Source organism: Symphalangus syndactylus, chromosome 11 (assembly GCF_028878055.3).
Source record: "Symphalangus syndactylus isolate Jambi chromosome 11, NHGRI_mSymSyn1-v2.1_pri, whole genome shotgun sequence".
NCBI lineage: Eukaryota > Metazoa > Chordata > Mammalia > Primates > Hylobatidae > Symphalangus > Symphalangus syndactylus.
The window spans coordinates 66,729,762-66,735,394 of NC_072433.2; the positions used below are offsets into that span (position 1 = coordinate 66,729,762).

The 5,633-nt window shown below is 44.4% G+C and overlaps 1 non-coding gene across 1 annotated transcript; it reads left to right on the forward strand.

The window, feature by feature from the left end:
- Nucleotides 1–5,099: 5,099 nt before the first annotated feature.
- Nucleotides 5,100–5,231, forward strand: LOC129457919 (small nucleolar RNA SNORA18). Its single transcript, XR_008649456.1, has one exon. It is a non-coding gene; the product is annotated as a small nucleolar RNA SNORA18 (small nucleolar RNA).
- The last annotated feature ends 402 nt before the right edge of the window (nucleotides 5,232–5,633 follow it).

Below are 5,633 nucleotides of genomic sequence, written 5' to 3' on the forward strand. Positions count from 1 at the left end.
GGAAGCATCCCCTGAGTCCAGGAGTTCAAGACCAGCATGGGCAACATAGCGAGACCCTGTCTCTATTTTAATGTTTTTTAAAAAAGAGTATGTAAGCTTCTGTACTCGGGGTTGGGTTACTGGGTACTCAATCTGCGATTCCATGCTATGCACATTAAAATAAAATTGTGTATGTCTTTTCTCCTATTAATCTGACTATTGTCAGCTGATTTCAGCAAACCTTCAAGGGCAAAGGGGAAGTCTTCCCTTGGCCCTTCACATACAGATGGCAGCTATGCAAAATGGACATGTGAATTAACAAAGATCAGAGAATAACATATGGAGTACTGGCCAGGCGAGGTGGCTCACACCTGTAATTCCAGAACTTTGGGAGGTCAAGGCAGGAGGATCACTTGAGCCCAGGAGTTTGAGACCCTGTCTTTAAAAAAATTTAAAAAAAGCCGTGTGCAGTGGCTCACACTTGTAATCCCAGCACTTTGGGAGGCCGAGGCGGGCGGATCACGAGGTCAGGAGTTCGAGACTACGGTGAAACCCCGTCTCTACTAAAAATACAAAAAAATTAGCCGGGCGTGGTGGCGGGCGCCTGTAGTCCCAGCTACTCAGAGAGGCTGAGGCAAGAGAATGGTGTGAACCCGGGAGGCGGAGCTCGCAGTGTGCCGAGATTGCGCCACTGCACTCCAGCCTGGGCGACAGAGCGAGACTCCGTCTCAAAAAAAAAAAAAAAAATTAAAAAAAAAAAACTAGCCTGGCATGGTAGTGCATGCCTGGGCCCAAGGAGGATCACTTAGGCCCAGGAGGTCAAGGTTGCAGTGAGCTGTGATTATACCGCTGCACTCCAGTGTAACCTTGTCTAAAAAAAAAAAATACACACACACGAAAGGTTATAGTTATAGACTAAATATGGATTTTTTTTTTTTTAAGAGATGGGGTTTCACCATCTTGCCTAGGCTGGCTTTCTTTTTTTTTTTTTTTGAGATGGGGTCTCGTTCTGTTGCCCAGGCTAGAGTGCAGTGGCGCCATCGCGACTCACTGCAACCTCTGCCTCCCGGGTTCAGGCGATTTTCCTGCCTCAGCCTCCTGAATAGCTGGGATTACAGCCACGTGCCACCATGCCTGGCTAATTTTTGTGTTTTTAATAGAGATGGGGTTTTAGCATGTTGGCCAGGCTGGTCTCGAACTCCTGACCTCGAGTGATCCACCGCCTCGGCCTTTGTGGGGACCATCTAGGGCCCAGGTGTAGTGGAATCAACTATCGAGCTTATTCTCTTAATTGCCTGTGCCTGAGTACTCCACTGTTCTCCCAAGACAGCAATGCAGTTTCACACCCACAGAAATAAGAGGGAGCATAAGCATTCAGGGAGTAGTTTTTAACTAATGATATCAAATCAGTCAATGAAAAAAATGGGTGCAGCAATGGGTATACCAGAACAAAAGGAAATGACAGATTGATAGAGGACATCTTTTCCGTTTTTTTGTTTTGTTTTGGTTTGGTTTTTGAGATGAAGTCTCGCTGTGTCACCCAGGCTGGTGTGCAATGGTGTGATCTCGGCTCACTGCAACCTCCGCCTCCAGGGTTCAAGCGATTCTCCTACCTCAGTCTCCTGAGTAGCTGGATTACAGGCGGGCACCACCATGCCTGGCTAATTTTTGTATTTTTAGTAGAGACAGGGTTTCACCGTGTTGGTCAGGCTGGTCTTGAACTCCTGACCTCGAGATCCTCCTGCCTCGGCCTCCCAAAGTGCTGGGATTACAGGTGTGATCCACTGTGCCCAGCCTTCCCTTTTTATGCCAACCAAGTAACAGGATATACTTATGTGGTTACTCGCATTACCAACAAAGGGAAATACCATGCAGAATGGAAGGGTTAATTTCTTTAAAAATAAGAACAATCTCAAACATACCAAGAAGCACAAAGGGTAATATAATAAACACCCATATACTCAATATCCAGATTTAACCAATGTAAATATTTGGAAATCTCTTTCGCATCCCTCCTCAGTCCTATTCATTTCCCTTGCTTCTCAGAGGAAAAACGATTTGGATCTTGGTGTGTGCCGTGCCCTTTAATTTGGAAATATTTTTGCAGGAAAGAAAGTTTATTCATGTAACCCTTAACTCTTTTGCAATCACAAAAAAAAAAGAGAGAGAGAGAGGGCTTGGCACAGTGGCTCATGCCTGTAACCCCAGCACTTTGGGAGGCTGAGGTAGAAGAATCCCTTGAGCCCAAGAGTGAGACCAGCCTAGGCAAAATGATGACACCCCTGTCTATACAAAAATAAAAATAAAAATAAAAATTAAAAAATCACACCTGGCTTGGCCGGGTGCGGTGGCTCACGCCTGTAATCCCAGCACTTTGGGAGGCCGAGGTGGGCGGACCACGAGGTCAGGAGATCGAGACCATCCTGGCTAACACGGTGAAACCCCGTCTCTACTAAAAATACAAAAAATTAGCCGGGTGAGGTGGCAGGTGCCTGTAGTCCCAGCTACACGGGAGGCTGAGGCAGGAGAATGGCGTGAACCCCGGGGGGCAGAGCCTGCAGTAAGCCGAGATCGCGCCACTGCACTCCAGCCTGGGTGAAAGAGCGAGACTCCGTCTCAAAAAAAAAAAAAAAAAAAAAAAAATCACACCTGGCCAACATGTTGAAACACTGTCTCTACTAAAAATACAAAAATTAGTCAGGCGTGGTGGTGGGTGCCTGCTGTCTCAGCTACTCAGGAGGCTAAGGCAGGAGAATCACTTGAACCTGGGAGGCACAGGTTGCAGTGAGCCAAGATGGAGCCATTGCACTCCAGCCTGGCCAACAGAGTGAGACACTATCTCAAAAAAAAAAAAAAAAAAATTAGCCAGGCATGCTGGTGTGTGCCTGTAGTCCCAACTGCTCCAGGAGGCTGAGATGGGAGGACCGCTTGAGGCCAGGTGGTTGAGGCTGCAGTGAGCTATGATCATGTCCACTATACTCTAGCCTGGGTGACAGAGGCCCTGTCCCAAAAATAAAAAAAAAGAAAGAAAAATATTTTTACCACATAAGTCTCCATATAAGTATAGATCCATAAATAATTTTGAGTATCATTTTATTTTTAAAACTGAAAGAAACAGCATCATAATGTATATACCATACTGCAACTTTTTTTTTTTCATGTAACATTGCTTTTGAAATACGTCCACGTGTTTTTTTTTTTTTTTTTTGAGACGGAGTTTCACACTTGTTGCTCAGGCTGGAGTGCAGTGGTGCCATCTCGGCTCACCACAACTTCTGCCTTCGGGGTTCAAGCGATTCTCCTGCCTTAGCCTCCCGAGTAGCTGGGATTACAGGCATGCGCCACCACGCCCGGCTAATTTTGTATTTTTAGTAGAGACAGGGTTTCTCCATTTTGGTCAGGCTGGTCTCAAACTCCTGACTTCCGGTGATCTGCCTGCCTCGGACTCCCAAAATGCTGGGATTACAGGCATGAGCCACCATGCCCGGCCACGTCCATGTTAACAAATGTAGCTGTAATTAATTTTGTTTTAATAGCCGCTTTTTTTTTTTTTTTTTTAATAGGGACTGGGTTTTGCCATGTTGCCCAGGCTAGTCTCAAACACCTGGGCTCAAGCAATTTGCTCACCCTGGACTCCCAAAGTGCTAGGATTACAAGTATGACCCACCACACCCTAGCCTTGTTTTTTTTTTTGTTTGGTTGATTGGTTTTTTGTTTGTTTTTTGAGATAGGGTCTCCCTCTGTAACCCTGGCTGAAGCGCAGTGGCACGATCTTAGCTGACTGCAACCTCCTCCTCCTGGATTGAAGATACTCTCCCTGCATCAGCCTCCCGAGTAGCTGGGATTACAGGTGTCCACCATCACACCCGCCAAATACTTGTTTATTTAGTAGAGACAGGGTTTTGCCACGTTGGCTAGACTGGTCTCAAATTCCTGACCTCAGGTGATCTGCCCGCCTCGCCCTCCCAAAGTGCTGGGATTACAGGCGTGAGCCACCACTCCGACCTGTTTTTTAATTATTAATTTTATTATGGAGTACTTTTAAAATGCAATAAATAAAATATTATAACGAATACTGAGGTACTCAACACCCAACTTCATCATCTATTATCATTGTGCTATGTAGTGCCATATTAATTCAGATTTTATTGTTTTTTTCTTTCTCTTTCCGCAAATACAGATTTTGTTTTTAAAGAAACAACACTTACAGATATAGTTGTGGCCCCCTGAATCCCTTACCCTGAGCCTAGTCCTCACCCTTCCTTTGTAGACACTATGAAGAATTCAGTGTTTAAAATTTCTTTTTGGCCAGGCATGGTGGCTCATGCCTGTAATCCCAGCACTTTGGGAGGCTGAGGCAGGCGCCCAGGCTGGAGTACAGTGGCGTGATCTCAGCTCACCGCAACCTTCGCCTCCCGGGTTCAAATGATTCTCCTGCCTCAGCCTCCCGAGTAGCTGGGATTACAGGCGTGCGCCAACACGCCCGGCTAATTTTTTTGTATTTTTAGTAGAGATGGGGTTTCACCATGTTGGCCAGGTTGGTCTCAAACTCCTGACCTCATGATCCGCACACCTCTGGGTGTAATCCCCAAAGTGCTGGGATTACAGGCTTGAGCCACTACGCCCAGCCTCAGTGTTTACAATTTCTATGAATATTTTTATACTTTTCCTACGTATTTTTGACCTATAAACAATATATAGTTGTGCTTCAAATGTTTTAAAATTTTATAGAAGTAACATATATACCTCTTTTTTCTCGAGATGGGGTCTCCCTGTGTTTCCCAGGCTGGTCTCAAACTCGAGTTCAAGGGATCCTCCTTCCTCAGTCCCCGCAACAGTGCTGATATTACAGGCATGAGCCACCACACTCTGCCTACATGCTTTTTTCTGTTTGTGGTTGTTTTTTTTTTTTTTTTTTGTCACTTAACATCATGTTTCTGAGAATTAACCATGCTGAAAGATGGTAAATTTAGTTTTTCACAGACGTCATATTAGTTCATTCATTTTCATTTCTGTATTTTTTTATTGTAGGGACTATCCTATATACATTTATTGATTACTATATGATGGAGATTGAGGTTGTTTCCAGATTTTTACTATTATAGATAATATTACTATTGGTTGAGGTCTATTCCAATGGAGCTTTTCCTGTAGCTGCATGTCATTGGAAACTCCTCATAGACTAACTCTGTGGTTTTGCTTTACTCACAGGACCATTAGTTGGATCTGTGGGAAGGAACTACAAGACAGTTGCTAAAATTATGAAAGACCTAATACAGTAAAATGTGTCTTTTACTGTAGATACTGGCATATTCCACAGATCTGTACTATTATTCTTGAGTGTGATAGCTTAGAAATGAGTATGATTGAACACATTCATGTTTAGAGAGGGTGTCAAATTGAGAACCAGGAAGATTAACCCACTCTAAAAATTACCCTAAAGTAAATACCTGTCGTACCAAATAAAATAATTATGGTATGACAGGATAACTGGATTAGGCATCACTTCTATTAAAAGGGGCTAATTTTTTTTTTTTTTTTTTTTTTTTTGAGACGGAGCCTCGCTCTGTAGCCCAGGCTGGAGTGCAGTGGTGCAATCTCAGCTCACTGCAAGCTCCGCCTCCCGGGTTCATGCCATTCTCCTGCCTCAGCCT